The sequence below is a fragment of the Aedes albopictus genome, chromosome 2 (genome assembly GCF_035046485.1).
Source record: "Aedes albopictus strain Foshan chromosome 2, AalbF5, whole genome shotgun sequence".
Taxonomy (NCBI): Eukaryota; Metazoa; Arthropoda; class Insecta; order Diptera; family Culicidae; genus Aedes; species Aedes albopictus.
Window position 1 is genome coordinate 289,701,741 of NC_085137.1, and position 17,891 is coordinate 289,719,631.

The following is a 17,891-nucleotide window of genomic DNA, read 5'->3' on the forward strand; positions in this document are numbered from 1 at the left end:
TGAATTTCATAAGTTTTATAGTATGTCTTTTTACGAAATACACCTTGGTACACCTTGGTCAAATTTCAACTATTGAAATTGGTGCAATATTTGGCATTGGTCAAATAGTGTACTCACAGACAAACAGACGTAACACTTCGAACATTTTTCGATTCACATCATAGCCACGGCAACATGTTCGCCCAATGCTAAAAGGACTGAGTTTGGCCGACCATCAACTAGATGGCGGTAGTGGGCAAACGTCAAACTCGAGCAAAAACGATGCGAGCGCCACGGATGGTCAGTTGGCCAACTATCAAATTTTTAAATAGACCGTTAAATTGATGTACGATGGGAATCATCAGAGTGTTACGTCTGTTTGTCTGTGGTGTACTTCTTAGCTTAGCTTAGTCATCAATTTAGCGTAGCTTTAATGCAGCGCTGAGCGTATACCTATCAATGTAAAAACAGCCTCATTTCCGATTTATTTATCCTATGAAGCTGAAGTTTCCGAAAGCTCACTAATTAGAATTTATCATGATTTTTTTTTCGCGTGAAACGCATTCATACGAACTGCTATTCTAAGGTGCAAATGTTTCGATAAAAATGATTTACAGAAAATTATGCTTCATTAAACCTAGGAATATTTATCAAGTCCATGATTAAACTACAAGCAATCAGACGTAACACATCGAACAATTTTCGATTCGAATCATGATCACGAAAGCATGTTCGCCCAGTGCTGAAAAGGCTAAGTTTGGCCAAACATCAACAAGATGCCGATAGTGAGCAATCGTCAAACTCGAACAAAATCTATGCGAGCGCCAAAAAACAGGTTTACGAGTTAAGCGGAAGTGAAGAACAGTCCCTAAGAGCACAGACACTTTGAACACTTTGAACAACTTTCGATTCACATCATAGTCACGGAAGCATGTTCGCCCAATGCTAAATGAGCTGAGTTTGGCTAACCATCATGTAGCTGGCGGTAGTGGGCAAACGTCAAACTCGATCAAAAGCGATGCGAGCTCCACGAGTGGCCAGTTGGCCAACTATCAAATTTTTAAATAGACCGTTAGGTCGATGTACGATAGTAATTATCAGAGTGCTACGTCTGTTTGTCTGTGTTAAGAGCATAAAACATAGAAATGGATGCATAGCAAATATTTTTGTCTATAATATGAAGACTGCTCCATCTGTTCATACGGGTGCATTTCATTTAGTTCTACTGAAAAAGGATTGCAGCGCTTATTATTTTGTTTCTCATGTAATTTTTATTAGAAGGGATTCCGTATAGAAAATAATACTTATAGCACCGTGACCCTATGTTGTTTGATTTTTTTCTTCTGGAGTTCTGCCATCGTTTTTTTCTCCTGAGTTTTCATTATGATTTTTTTTTTGTTTTTCAAATGTGTTATAAGATTGCGTATAAAATAATCTATAGAGTATATTATAATATTGCCTTGGTGATCGCGACGTTTACGCAGCGGTTTACGCTGTTAAGTGAATTCCCTTTATGTTTCTAAAGCCTGCGCACTTTAGAATCGGTACACTTTCAACCGGCTGCCGCTCAAAAACGGTGTCACTTGGAAAAAAGTGTTGTTGAAAGCAATTGAAGTTTATCTATTGTAGTTTGTAGGAAAAATATAAAATTTGCTGTTTTTATATTTTTAGATCAACTATTGATTTGAGTTCGTAAATAGTGCCAGTTTTTTCTGCACACATTGAGCCAAAACCAATCATTGTCAGATTCAAGATTTGTGTATGAATAGGGTATGTGTGCCATCAGTAATCTCATGCTCCCATTTTCATCCTATTCGAAAACAAGCGATTACGGCACCGATTGACTCCGTTCTTTTCGTTTTCATGGGTGCTCACTTCTAACAAAAAATGCAAAAATAAGAAACAAAACAAACAGCGCTTCAATCCTTTGTTTTTCGTGGGATGAAAATGGGAGTCACATGCTTAATAAGGGAACCAAAACCCTATATAATTACCAAACCCACCAATTACGCAGTAGAATAGTTGTTGGTATTATGATTGTTGATTTAGGGAGGTAAAATATTCCATGAGTGTTTTAAAATTTCTAATATAGCTATGGTAAGCCTTTGAAGGATTTTATGGAAAATCAAAGGCTTGCATAGATTTTTAAGGTCAAAAAAGTTGTTTTCGCATAAACTTTAGTCCGGCAAATACGCATACGGGAAGGATACTATGCAAATAGATTTGATGCAGAACAATATAAATAATCGTGGCTCGAAAGCTGTATGGACTATTGCTGACGAAATTCATTGGATGTGTTTTGATGGCGTGAAATATCTAACGATTTTTTTTAAATAAAACTGAATCTACTCAAAAGTTTTTTATTTGTGATCATAGAATCACATCTATAGTTCCATATTCTATATGGTTTTAAGTGTTTTATCCATGAAAACTATCTTATTTTAGGCTTATTATGAGGAGTTAGCATTATGACTGTTAATTTCCGACTACTGTGAGGGAAAACTGCTAATAATTCTAAAAATAATCCTGGTTTCGATATGAATTAAGTTGGGCCACTTGAATTGGGGAATTGTAGATCCAAAAAAGATCACAGGAAATATTTTTTCACAAAAAAATACTTCGAGTAAAATTAAGTTTTGAATATATATGAGTTTAATGTCGTAACTTGTTTTGAGCATATCTTTGATGAATATAATTTTGTTTCTTATGGAAATATCAGCCCGTAAGCTGTTAAATTTGCAAATGTTGACGATCATTGGTTTGTGCAGAATAAAATGGCATGAATTTCACAATCAGGTCAAAATGTTATCTTGAAGAAATAAAAACTGAATTTTTCATATTTTTTCCTACAAAATACAATAAATAAGCTTCATTTGCTTCTTACATTATTTTTTTTTCTAGGTTAAACCGTTTTTGATCTGCAGCCGGTTGAAAGTGTACCGATTCTAAAGTGCGCAGGCTTTACGATGCTTCGTTCTTGAGTTCTGATTTTTTAAAGTTAGTGGTATATGGAGAAATCTAGGAATTATCGTTGGATTTTTCCAAGAAATGAGCGACCGAGTTGTTTTTTTTTTAATTAATTCTTGTGGAAAAGTTTTCATGAAAAATTTAGATGTTTCGGCCAAACTTGGTTGATAATAGTAAAATCTCTATTTCAATAGAGATTGGATAATTTCCATCAGAATCGATGTGTCTTGAATCTATCAAAATCAGTCTTATTCAGGAGCAACCACAGGAAAGAGAGGGTTAACGGAGCAAAATATTCGGCCGATCCAACAACGACCACCATTCGAGTCCAATATGTCTTTTTTGTTTGCAAATCGTGTGTTTTTCTATTTATACAATCGTTTGTTGGTCCTCGTGGTACGGAAGTGAAACGGAGCTTTTCCGAATGCCCAGCAATGGTTCATCAGGAGTATTATCGTAGTATATTTTCCATATAATGGTCCATCATCGGTTCTCTATACTGTGGGACTATAGATATACATATCTACCACTAGCAGCTATCAATCTATCGTGTGCGAGCCACGATGAAGAAATATCCTACTGGCAAGCCGACCGACCACCATCAGCCAGGCTCAATCAAGTCAGTCGGTGTCGGGTGCGTAATCGGTACGGTCGGGTCAAAAGGTGCTCCTGATAAATTTACGGAACGTGATACAAATCAAAGGCAAATAATAATATCGCGTCGAAACACATGGCGAATGCCGTTGATGCAGACTTTCAATTCTAATTCGAAGTTTGATGAAATTACGATTTTTTAAAAAAGTGCTTGAAACAAGTCGTGTAGCGCAAAAAAAATCCCAACCCTATGGAGCTTGTTGTCGTTGGTTGCCAAAGTAAAAACTGTTCGTAAATAAAATTGGAATTTCAATTTTTGAATTAATTGAAACGAAATAAATATTCACAGACTGTGTCTATGTACCTAGACCGGCAGGAGAGAGTAGTGGTTTCGGTGACAAAGAAATATACAAAGTGTCATATTGTTTGCACCAAAACGTGAATGAAAATTGGTGCTGTTAAAATTCATAGCATAGCTTTAAAAAAAGTGTGAAAAGTAAAAACAAAGAGTTCAAAGTTACAAAATATCGATAGTGATTAGTGAATCAAATGGGGAACTCGTCAATTGCAACTTAGCAAACATCAAAACATCTAATCGCCAAATATTGAAATAAATGTTGCTCAGAATAGCATTCGGTGATATTGTTTGAATAGTACAGAGCATGAAAATCACAGTTTGCGTGACATGGCCGGTAATAATCGAGTTATCATCAGTGCACTATAGTTTCATCTCCAAGCGTAACAGGTGAGTGCAGCTCATATTTTCGGGGCCCAACGCTAACAAAGCGGCTAGTATTTTTTTTTATCTAGTCTTGCAGTCTATAGAGTATGCATACTACATGTGATGAATTCGGGAGAAAACGAAGTGTTTTTTTTTTCAGCCAGTGATGTGCTCAAGTTAAGAGTAAACGGTATATACCTAGAATATTTGGAAAACATCAAAGGCTTCAAATCCCGAATGCAGTGATGCAACACGTCGTTAGTGATTTGTAAGGTAGTTTAACCAATAGTAGACTTCTCAGCGGGAATGAGCATGAATATCAATTGGCATTTTTCATCATGAATGTCAATTGGCATTTTTTGAGATAGTCGATGACATTGACTTTATAAATATTAAAGTGAGAACGGGTTTTTCGTGACTTTCTTGTAGAACTGGTCTAATAGGCCGTGTCGATTTTCGCAAAATTTCGAATATACAAAACCGCATAGTCCCAAATGAAACCTTGCAAAATAAAAAAAAATATCTAAAATAGTTAGGCTAGTCCGCACACGACTTGAAGTTTTGTATGGAAATTTTAATTTTCCAGAGTAGGGAATTCGAATTTTTTACACTCTCGATAAAAAAAAGGTTCTTCAACCGTTATGTGGCCGGCAAACTTTTTGCTTTTTTCTATACCGTGTATTTTAAATGGGTGCTGGGTACCCGGGTACCCTGCCGGCCACATAAGGGTTAAAGCAGCACTAAAAATTTTATCCCCACCTCAAACCATTAGATCATCTGAATGCAGATTTTGCGTCAGATAGATGAAATTCAAGATATTGGCGAAGTTTAGGGACGATCTTCTTATTTTTTTTTTGCAAAATTTCCAAAAATATATGAAGAAATGTTTTTTTAATAAGAAAAAAAAACAATTTAAAAATTCTTCCTCAACGTCCCAACGAACAATCACTCATTTAACCAACATTGCAATGACATTTTTATTCCACATTCGATTGAATTACAGTTTAACATTATTTCATCACAGCTTGTAATCAGGCGTTGTTCAAACAAAAGTGGAGAAGTTGTTCAGCAATCTTTTCTCCAAGCGCGATACAGGCTTTACAGTCGGAAGTAATCTGTGTTATATCAGCCTCATATTCAACTTGTGTTCAGCTATGTTAACCTGCTGAAAACAAAAACAAATTGACGTGCGAGATGCAATTATAGTCCAATCATGTTTATTTGTCTCATCTGAACGCATTTATAACACACAAGCTCATCTAAAAATTTTCAACTTTGGATTTGAACTCGTGATCTCCCAATCACACGTCGCATGTCTTGTAATCTACGCCATCCTGGAATTGGGAAGTTCCTCGTTGAGAGCGAAACATCTTCGTAAAGCTGTCAAAGATCAATATTCAGATTTATGGAAAATATTTATCAAAAAAAATATGTGATTGTGACTACAACTTTGAAATTGCTACGAAAATTAGCAAATGTTTCAAATATTTTGCATTGGTGTGCAACAAACATCATTACATGTTAACAATGAGGAACTGGTCAATTATCATCACTTTGACCTGTTGTTCAATCGAAAAGTGATAATCGAACAAAAAAATCGTAAATCCGTTTTTATAGCTTACTATTAAACCATTACTGAACGTATCTACAATAGCTGAAGTATTAAGCATCAAAAGCATTTGTTCAATTTATGTAAACCACAATAATCAGTCAACGGAAACTGTGGAGCATAAGCTTTTTAACACCTAGAAAAAAGTTCTTCTTCAGCTTACATTAAAGCTAGTAAGCGCAAATCGAACAAACAAAAATTGCTGACGTTTGTTAAGCTTAAAATTAAATTGCTGTTCACATACGTGTCATATGTTGCATTTTGGCTTATTTACAATGTAAATAGCACCATTTCAGCTTATTATTCAGCATTTGGTTTAGTTCAGCTGAGAATATTATAAACCAGCAATAATTCGACATGCATGCTTATTTACAGGGCTGTTACACGTGGCGCGGATTTTGCGGTTTTTGCGTTTCGCGCGGATTTCGCGCGTTTTTGCTAATTTCGGCGCGGATTTTGCGGATATCGTTTTCAAATGCACATACATTAAATATTTAGACATGAGGCTCAACACAATCAGTAAAAAAATAATGAACATGTTCAAATAAGAGTTATGGGGTTGGGCTGTATTGGTAAATACTGAAAGCTGTTTTTTATGAAATTTGTAAAATGATGCCTACCGGAAATTTTGAAGAAATATTTGGTTGAATGTTGTAGTCACATTTAATAGAATCCCGTAAAGAAAATCATTGGTTTTGTAGACTGTATGTGTCGTGAGAAATCAATCTGATTGGTTTTCTGACACATTATGTCGTGAAAATTCAGAAATTCCTGAATATACAGATAAGACGTCCTGAAGTTGTTTATGATTGCAATCTTTAAAAAATCCATGGAAAAGGCTTTGAAAAACTAGCATTTTTTTTAACATGCTGGCCTTTTTTCATTCATTATGGACGAGTTCAACGGAATTCACGAAATTCCTGAATCAGTTATTTGTGGAAATTATGTCGAATTGATTTTTTTTTTGCTAAAATTGCTGATAGAATTATCCTTAAAATACGTAACTTCTGCTGTAAAATTTCTCTTTGGTTTCCAGTCAGAGCACTCGTTGTTAGGGGAGTTGCGGGAACAGTTATTAGGGTTTCTTGGTAGAATATATGGAGGATATTTTTGCAAAATACTTGAAGAAATCGTTGAATTCTAAGACTAAGGACATTCTTGCTAAAACCTTCACTGAATTTCCAAGGGTGCTGTGTGGCCAAAAGCCATTACCATAAATTTCTGTTGGATTTATACTTTTTTACATATCTTTTGCGCAATGTTCAGAACATTTGCCAGATATTTCATATGAAGTGCTTTCATTTTATAAATATCTCCCTTAGAATTAAAGTTTATTGATTATTTAATCAATGAATTCCACTAGTATTACTCTATTTGCATCTTCATAATATAAGTTTCTGTAGAAAGTAATCCATGAAATTCTCAAGAAGTTTCTGAAAATTTCCTTTCAATTCTCTCGTACGATCTTGTGGTATTTACTGTTGGCAGATTCCGGAATGCGGCAGTGGAATACCCAAAAGGAATTTCAGATTGGCGGAGAAATCACACACGAAGTTTACTTGCTAAATCACACACTTTAATGATTGCAGAAAACGAGAATGAAAAAGTACAGTTTACACGCTAGCGGACGACGAACGAATGCTGAACGACGATGGGCGCGCAACGCCATGTAGGGGTGCGCATATGGCTGTGCGTGATAGGGTTGAGCAAAAGGCACACAGAATGAAAAATGTCGAAGATGTGAGCATTGCCCCCTTCAAGACTCCCCCTCAATGCGAAGACTCTTTATCTGGTGGGCTTTCGTCATGTCCGAGCAGCTTGCGTAATCCCGGAAACTTAACGAGATTCAGCAACCTGTTTCCGATGCCCGCTTCTGCCTGGTTTGTCGGGAGAGCATTCGAGGAAATAAGCTTGCTGTCGTCGAATGAATCCTTTCGTCCTCCTAACGGGTACCGGTTGGCCACCGGTTCATCGGTTGCATCGTACCACATGACATCCTCCTGGAACGATACATTTCTGGACGGCGAATCGCTGGTCATCCTTACGACCACGACTGGTTCTTCTTCCTGCACGTGATTTTCTGCAACCCTTGCTGCAATCCGAGTTTGGGGGTCTACCTGGTCTTTTGGCTCATATCTATAACCAGAGGCGGCTGGCGGCTGTATCATATTCAGATAATACAAGCCGTCATGTTGGTGTCCGGTAGCAACAACCGCTCCATCAACACCTACTATATCACATCCTTCACCAGCAAACAACACTTTGTAGTTCTTCTTTGCCAATTGATCGACGGAAATCAGGTTTGCTGAAAGTCCTGGCACATATTTCACGTTGTTCATTGCGATCTTCATTACCTCCCCCGAACCGTCAATACCATACACAACACCATTTCCTTCGCCTTGACACTGAATGGTCTTCCCATCCGCCAAAACGATGTAATCACCAGAAGACTTCTTCAAGGACGTAAAGAACGACCTGTCGCTGCACATATGCGCACATGCGCCACTGTCGATAACCCAGGATCCACATTTTCCTCCACCAACGGCAAAAGCAACACTTCGCGAATCACTTTGTGCTACTTTCGCTTTCCCGCACTCACTGCAACTGGTACATGATGAATCAGCTTCCTGCTTCAGCGTGGCCAAATATTTTTGACAGTTGCGCTTGATGTGGCCAGGATTCTTACAATAATGACAAATCCGAGAATCGGCATCCAGTCTGGCCTCCGTCGATCTCATCGCTTTTTCATTTCTAGCAAATTCACCTCCTCTTCTTTCTAACTGTCGGTTGTACTCATCGACGAGCTTCGACTTGACGACATCCAGCGAGATGTCATCGTCCGACCGCCTGTCCATCGCGGTAACTAATCCGTCGTACGAGGGCGGCAGACTCCGAAGCAACAGGCATATTTTGGTATCCCTGTCCAAGGTCGTACCAGCTCCATCGAGACGATCGAACAAATCATCGAACTCGCGCAAATGAGCGTCCATGTCACCGTCCTGCGCGAGATTGAAGGCGCATAACTTCTTCAAAAGCGACACCCTAATCGATCGTGTCGTCTTTTGATGGTACCGTTTTAACGCATCGTACACATCGCGCGCGAGCACACAGTTCTTAATTAGCGGTAAATGACTGTCCTCGAGAAGCAAGATGATCGTCGCTTTGGCTTTTCTATTATCCCTTTTCCAATCTTCGGAACGATCTTCTTCGTCAAACACCGGCTCGTCGATCACGTACCACAAATCGTCACGAGCCAACAAGTTCTCCACGCGCACATTCCATGTTTGCCAGTTGGTACCATTCAATTTCGGAATCGAAAACTTTGCATCCCCCATTTCGACTCGAAAACACTTTTTACTCGGGTAGGTAGTCAACACACCAACGAACACGCCGACTGGCAAACAGTTTTTTTTTTTCTCAACACGGCACTTTTTCTTCGTCCCTTCCTCGAGTGGCGGCTGCTTAATGTACTAGGGAACACGATGGAAAAACCCTGAAATGTCTTCTTTTTCCTTCTTCAAACACTTTCAGTTCAGAACACCTTCCACTTTCTCCCCCTGGAGAAGTAATCACTTTCTTCGAGAACTGACTCGGAAATCACCTTTTTGCAATTCCGTTGTGAAAAGTTAAACATTTCAGTTGGCTGAAGTATGCGGAAATGGCCTACTTTTCACCACAAATGCAAGTGTGCCGAAAAGCACTACTTTTCGGCACTCTTAAGAGTGCTGAAAAGTAGCACTTTTCGACACTTTTGCTCGTACATACTTTTCACTTACCACCAAGCCTTCCGTAGATTCAGCCTCTGCCACTAAATCTAATAAGCAGCTCGAATCCGAATCAGGACGATTTCAATTACGATTCGAACTACAAATGGTGTGTAAAGGCAGCTGCTGGATCTGCTTTTCCTTTTTCCAGCGCACAACGGTGACGCCTACTACACCAGCCTACCTGATCAAACAAAAACTACGCCTACAAGCATGAGCGCGCGCACGTGGTTTCTGATACATGTTTGTGTAGCAAGAAAAGATCGCTCTCAATGGGTATTTTTCGTAATTACAAAAAACTTTGTATGCAACTCGTTGCAAAACTCGATTTTTTCAGCACTCGTCGTATTTATCCAACTCGGCAAGCCTCGTCGGATAAATGTACGACTCGTGCTGAAAAAATCATCATTTTGCAACTTGTTGCATAAATAACTATTCTTCACCCTCTCCTGGGGCGGAATACCTGTCCGCAACTGTTTTCTACACTTTTCACCACGCGAAACTTTCCGTGCCGACGCAGCAGCGGAAGAATAACACCCTATCGGCTCTTCCCGGCCGAATCTTTCCACACAAACTTTCTTCCTTTCTGGACCGCTTGCTGGGGCCAAAACCTGTTGGCAGATTCCGGAATGCGGCAGTGGAATACCCAAAAGGAATTTCAGATTGGCGGAGAAATCACACACGAAGTTTACTTGCTAAATCACACACTTTAATGATTGCAGAAAACGAGAATGAAAAAGTACAGTTTACACGCTAGCGGACGACGAACGAATGCTGAACGACGATGGGCGCGCAACGCCATGTAGGGGTGCGCATATGGCTGTGCGTGATAGGGTTGAGCAAAAGGCACACATAATGAAAAATGTCGAAGATGTGAGCATTGCCCCCTTCAACATTTACTACAGATTTTATTTCAGGTTTTCTACCATAACGTTGGTTATAAATTGTTACTCCTTTTTCGGAATTGTTTCAAGGATCAGGAAAACCTATTCTCGTAAAATAGCAGACACTAATTTAAAAGAAAAATGGAAACATTTTTCAATTCTTGTTTGATGTACAGGTTGTCATTTTTTTTTTTTTTTTTAATAAATTAAATTAGAATTACAGAGTAGGATACAGAGTTCGTTCATTCTTAATGCTAATTTTACATTTTACATTTAGTCGATCCCTGGATTCCAATTCAAACTATGGTCAACAAATATTTAAACATGTTCCAAATTCTGTCTTAAACGCGGCTCGGTTATTCCATCTCAACTCTCTTATTCCCTTCTTGAAAATAAACAAAGATTGTCCCTGCGCTACCACATTGATTGAAATTGCTCGAACAGTTAACCATAAGGCCGCTTTAAATTCTTTTTTGTTGTTTTGGATCGGAAATTGCAGAATATCCTCCATGTCTTTAAATTTTAATTTCAAACGATTACGAATAATATCGCTACACCAAGCCCATATTTTTTTGGCCTCCAAGCAGGATTTTATACGATGGAAATTAGAGTCTATTAAACCACATTTTACACAATTCGATGATGCTAGGTTTCCAATATTGTACGCCAGTAACTTTTCTTTATTACTAATGACATCATTTAAAAATAAGTACACGTTTGATCTGTCCACTAATGTGAGAAAGTTTTTACTTAAGTTTTCCCAAATTATGCTCCAATCAGCAGCATAATCTGCTTCAACCTTTGGAGGCTGATGTATTTCGTCTATGAAATAATCTTTAAATGTTTGCTTATTTCTATCCACTCTCTCGCGTTTCGTGACAATCTTTGTGGTTGATTTAACGACATTTAAGTCATAGATTAATAATAGTTAAAAATTAATTTATCGTTAGAATTGCTCTTAATCTGGAGTGCAACAAAAGTCTGGCTTTTTATGAGCTTCAGTCATAAAAACCATATGTTTTTGTACTGGCACGGATTTGCTGATTTCGGCGCGGATTTCAGATGGCTTGGCGCGGATTTTGCGATCTAGGATGGCGCAGATAGGAAGGCATGCGGCTGGCAATCGACAGGTCTTGAGTTCTAATCCGGATTTAGGTACTTTTATTTGTTATTCTTGTTTCATAATAGGTGTTCTCAACATGAGAGCAAATAACTACTCTCGTGAGAGTTCAACATTTTTGCATTTTATTTTCAGTCATTTTTGCCAAAGTTTAATAACAACTTTCCTGTACATTTGTAAAACGCTTTGAACAACAAAAAAATAAGTTGGTGCACAACATGTTGCTTTATAACTTCTCCAAATTTGTGTGAACAAAACCCGAACATAGGTTGTACATGAAAATAATTCAAATGTTATTCAACATTATGTTGAATTAATTCGTCATAATGGTGCCTGTTAAATGAGTGATTGTTAGTTGGGATATGTATCTATTTAGCGAAGTTTTTTTTGATCCTGGTATCAAATACTAAAAATGCATGAGTTTCAGCAGTGATCCATAATGTGACCCAGAGACTGAACGTTTGACGCTATTTGGATCACTTCAAATAAATGCTGATGTTTGCTCTGCTCAACACTTTTGATACAATGTTTTCACCTTAAAGTGTCAACAACACCATTTAATAACATCGAATCTTGAAAACCTGGTGTCTTAATACGAAGAATGTTAATAATAATACTTGAGATTAGTTAAAAAATTTAAAATTCCACCTAATTTCTAATTACTTGGACCATAACTGCACAGCCCGCGATTTGCCGAAAACACCTCCCATCTAAATTATTACATTATTAAGATATACACACATATGTGTTTGTGCTGTTGCATGCTCACTTGTGCCGCCTGGCGGACAAATTCTTATAATGATTTGGATTACCGCTGGACTGCCCGTGACCAGGCCAAACAACTTTTCCGAAGACACCAAGCTTGTACAAAGTAATACTGGAGTCTGGTAAAAGGAATAATTATCCGAAAACCAACTTTGAACTGTTATATCTCCGGATTCCACGAACCGAATGCAATGATATTTTGAGCATTCATGACTTATATAATGAGCTTTAAAAAACGTTTGACTTAACTTAAAATTCTGGAGCTCGATTTGAAAAGGTCGTATGTGCTTTTGTCGATTAAAAATTCGATCAGTTAGATTCGCTTATTATAGCAAAAACCGTTGAAATTGAACAAAGTTGATACATACAGCAGAATCATCACAAAACAGGCTTTCCGTTCCATCATTAAAAGTCTCCAAAATATCTTCCATATTGCTACAATAACTTAAATAAACTGATCGAATGTTTATAAGAAAAAAATAGTTATAGCGATTTAATTTACTACATGATTTTTTTATAAAATAAGTCTATTTTCAACATGCATTCCATAACTATTTTCAATTTAATGCCGGATATTTAGCCGGGCCCGTGGCGTAGTGGCCAAACGTTCACTTCATAAGTGGATTGCCATGGGTTCGATCCCAGCCCCGGCACTTGCAATTTTTCGTCAGTCGCTCTTCCCTCCGAGAGCGGCTGACACCTGATCCTCTTCTAAGCATACACGGTAAAAAATCTGCACTGTGAAATGAACTGATTGGCACTTGAAATCGCACTACTGTTCAATCAGTTTGTTATCAATTAAATATCATTCGAAAAAGAACATCCAATGCCTCTTCAATTTTAATTGAATTTCACTTCAATTCGTTGTTGACAATGTTTTGAATTCGAATCTAGAATTAAAAAAAAAGTGCTCAGCGCATCCAGATTCATACCAGGACCTTGAGATTCACGATCATCTGTTTTACCATTACACTACTTCACACCTGTTAGAGAGGTTCGATTCGAAGCGAAACACTTTCTACCACCTGTCATCTATATTTACTTTCATACCGAAAACAGTCATTATCAAATCAACAGCTATTCACTTTGGATCGTACTGCTTTGTACATTAGTGCAAATTGAAGTGATTTTTAGTCGATTTCTCCGGTGGGTTTGTTTTGGTTCACAAATCAGCACTGATAGCATTGCGATTTCAAAGGAAAAGCCTTTTTGATCACGCTGATTGCTAACGGCAACTCATAATGGATCCCCAATCGAACTGGAAAAGGAACAAGAGCCTCAACATCCTCGTGCTCATCATTCTACCATGGACAGACAGGGTAGAAAAGTGACAGCAGCGCAAAAAGCAAGCAGCTCGATATAGTAGAATTATAATAGAATACATTCAGGCGTTCTACAAAGTGTATATAAGTGCAGCTGCCAATTGAAATCGCTCACGCAGTGCCCTAGTGGACAAAAAGAGCTGTAAATTAGGTTAAGTGATTGAAGAATAAAAAAATGCCGGATATTTTGTTACTTCCTTTCAAAATATATTTATATTTAGGTTAATTAAAGGGAATTCAAATGAACTATATTTACCATCTGGAATTTTGAACTGATGTTGAAGTTTTGGGTAATTTGGTGTTTATTAGAAAAATATTTTCATCGCTATAATGTTTTGCCTTGTTAACAATTTTGAGTTAAGTCAAAATAATTTCGAAGCTTATTATATAGGGTGCGTGTACCAATTATGGCACTACCTAAGGAAAGCTATTTATACAAAAATAACGAGAAGACCAACAAATGTCATCAATAAGTTAACCCTCTAATACCCTATCCCGCCTTTAGACGGGGTATAGCATTTTTGTAATTTTTGTTTCGTGGAAAATCATTTTTTTAATATTTTTAGCTGATATTTAGGACTGTTCTGTATATCTTAAAATGGTTTTTGGTGGGTTTTAAAGCGTATTTACATTTTTTACCTTAGTAAGGTCTTGGGGTCTTTTTTGACCTTTTCCAAATTTCAATTCGCTATAGCTTTTGTTTCGAAAGGCCTAGAAATCTGAAATTTTCAGACAATTATTTTTTTGTGGAAAACTATCATTTCCATTCATCCAAAACATTGGACGACCCCTAGGGGAGCTCCCATAAAAAAAGTTACAAATAAGACCCTGGGGTCATTTTTGACCCCAAACTTTGAACGGCTCCCAAAAATCAGTGGCTGGGCCGATTTTGATTTTCTTTGGCCCAAATGAAAGCCACACATGTCTAGTTTTCAAAACCCCCGGAGAGTTCCGGATTTGGTCACTGTGGCCACCGGGAACCTGCTTCAACTGAAAAATACCGCTTTAGAGACCCTAACTTTGGCAAGCTATAACTTTGCAACCGAACAAGCAATCAGGACCGTTAAAGAATCGTTGGAAAGGTATTCACGTGGACTTTGATTAAAGACATTAATATTGACTAATTCTTAAGAACCGGTTCCGGAAATCCGGAACATCCGGAAAGTAATGTTTTTCACGATAATGTGCTAGAAAGCACATTCATATTATTTACAGGATAGAAGTTTTTGCATCAAACTTCTTTAGGCCATAATACAATCTGTCGAGAACTATTTCTGTATGTTTCTGGTTATGTCCCGTCCTTCTGGAACCGGTTCCAGGGATCCCACAAGATGGCCAACGAGTTGACTGTAACGAAATTGAACGGTTTTCCGCGCTAAACACATCTGCGTTGGTTAAGTCATGATGAAATCTCAATAATTTTACATGCTCCATATTGTTGTGATATGTAAAAATATTGTTGGACATTGTGGTCTTATGTGGCCACCGGAGTGACCACCGGAGAAACCCATATTGAGGGACTTCCATGTTTTTGCAACAAAGATAGGCATTCGACGGCTCTAACTTCATGATTTTTCATGGCCATGTGGCTTCTGGCATTAAATAGAAGAATTGACCATTCTGGTCTGTTTTGGCCACCGGAGAAATCCGTATTGAGGGAGTTTCATGTTTTTGCAACAAAGATAGGCATTTGACGGTTCTAACTTCATGATTTTTCATGGCCATGTGGCTTCTGGCATTGAAAAGAAGAATTGACCACAATAGTCTGTTTTGGCCACCGGAGTGACCACCGGAGAAACTCGTATTGAGGGAGTTTTATGTTTTTGCAACAAAGATAGGCATTCGAAGGCTCTAACTTCATGATTTTTCATGGACATGTTGCTTCTGGTATTCAAAAGCACAATTGAATATTCTGGTTCGCTTCGGCCACCGGAGTGACCACTGGTGAAATCCGTATTTAGTTTCATGTTTTTGCAACAAATATAGATATTCGACGGCTCTAACTTCATGATTTTTCATGGCCATGTGGCTTCTGGCATTAAAAAGAAGAATTGACCATTCTGGTCCGTTTTGGCCACCGGAGTGACCACCGGAAAAAATCGCATTGAGGGACTTCCATGCAGTGTCTTAATTTGTCAAATTACAATCATCCTTATCGACGCCCAGTGGCTCCTGCGTCGTAGATTTGTTTTTGTTTTGATTATCGTATCGACAAACCGTGTGCCACTCTCTGAAGTTCAAGCGATGAAAAATTCATTACCTTGCGGTCTGCTGAATTTCAACCACCCACTGATATTCAAAGTCAGCATAGTCATCTTCAATTGATATTTTTCGGTTTAAGCACGATTTAAAAGCAAAATGTGCTGCTGGTGGATACCATTCACCTAAAGCAAGCATAATAAATATAATTAGGGCAACATATCGATATTTGCGTGGCCTAAAATCATAAAAAGTCATTTCCAAATTTAAAAAAATCATACTCACATTCACCGACAGCTACAGTTGATTACACTACGAGGCGTCGCTCTCATTGTCTTGCTTTCTCTATGTCATGTTCATTCTCGGCATCATGTTGGTGGGAGACCGCATTCGTTTATTTGTGTTCGTTTTCGCACTGAGTGAACTTCATTAGGCTGATTTTTTTAGGCACTGCTTCCATGTTTTTGCAACAAAGATGGGCATTCGACGGCTATAACTTCACGATTGTGTACTATTTTGACTATTCTGGTCTGCTTTGGCCATCGGAGTGACCAGCTGGAGAAACACATACTAGGGAACTCCTATGTTTATTGTTAAACGCTCATATTATCTAGATTTATCACCAGAAGCAGTCTTTCGACGGCTCAATTTTCATGCTTCGACACGCGACATATTATCTTTATGCTCAGTTGTTATTCTTATTGTTCAACAAGGTTATTCTGTAGTAGAGGCCATGCATGTTAAAATATACTGCGATTCTTGTAGCCTGATACTGCACTGTCAATGGTAATATAGTTAGTTCGAGAATTGAGGATAGTTTTACTTCGGTTCACAAACAAACCTTTCATCGTTTATTTTGGTTAACACCACTTAACGTTTTGGTCGTCTATGTTCACTGTTCTTGAAAACCACATCGTTTCTTTTCATTATCTTTTTAGATATGTCCACATTATTTGTTAGTACTTGATATGCTTTCTCCTTTCTTGCTGGCTCTATTTTCTTATACTTACGTGAAGTCAGCTTTTTCAGAATGAAAAGTTGTCTTAGTTGGTAGGAGAAAGGCTTTCTTGAGGAAGACAAACAATGTTTCACTTGATTTAGGGAATTATCAAGTTCTGCAATCGAGGAATTCAGTCACAAATATTATCCATTTAGTGAGTTTGATGAACATTTCGCAATTCTTTAATTTTTTTAATTAAATTAATTCGTCCAGTAGTTTCAACTGGCATACTCTTAAAAGTTCCACGAAGGATTCCTTTCGAGTCCGACTGACATCAAGGTATACAATTAATAAAATGTGCATGCTGCCCAGGGGCAGAATTTCAAACCAAGTATCTCATCAATGAAGAATACAGTCTCTCCAAGATTGCAGAATTCTGAGCTATGAGATTTTTAAAATTTGCGTGTTTACTGGTGCCACGTAGAAGCAGAATTCGGACACAAGTGTCCCATTTTGTGCAAGTCTATGTCATACTGATCAACTTTGCCGAAGACACCACCCAAGTAACCACGAAGCCGTATATAAGTGCATCAATTTTGCCATATATTCATATTTAAAATTGTGTATATAATGCTGCATTACTTTATACACCTCATTGAAGCAATATTAAAGTCGAAAAGGGCCCCACTAAAATCAGATTAGTGCCACATATTGCAGCACGTTGACAGCCATTGCTAAAGTGACATAAATGCGTGTGCTGTACATTTGCATTTGCACATGCTTAATACGTGCAACATGAAAAACCAAAACAAAAATCTATTTTTAGCACCGTTTCGTTATCGACGGTACTAATGCCCCCCACATGAATGTTTTAACCATCATTTTTTTGTTGCCGGGTCGGGAGTCGAACCAGAAGTGTTGAAGACCGCTAGATGAGTTCCATACGTGCTGGCGCCTTAGACTGTTTCTGCTGCAGTGATAACAACAGATATTTCGTTAACTAAAAGGAAACTGTTCTTCTGTCTCA

At 38.0% G+C, this 17,891-nt stretch overlaps 1 protein-coding gene across 2 annotated transcripts in view; it reads left to right on the top strand.

Annotated features, from left to right (window-relative positions):
* Positions 1–4,093: 4,093 nt before the first annotated feature.
* The window catches only part of LOC109410267 (tyrosine-protein kinase receptor torso), a 174,679-nt gene continuing 160,881 nt past the window's right edge, over positions 4,094–17,891 (top strand). For both annotated transcript variants that reach the window (XM_062852053.1, XM_062852054.1), the window contains exon 1: positions 4,094–4,285. The gene's annotated coding sequence lies outside the window, so the exon portion shown is untranslated. The remainder of the gene's footprint in view (positions 4,286–17,891) is intronic.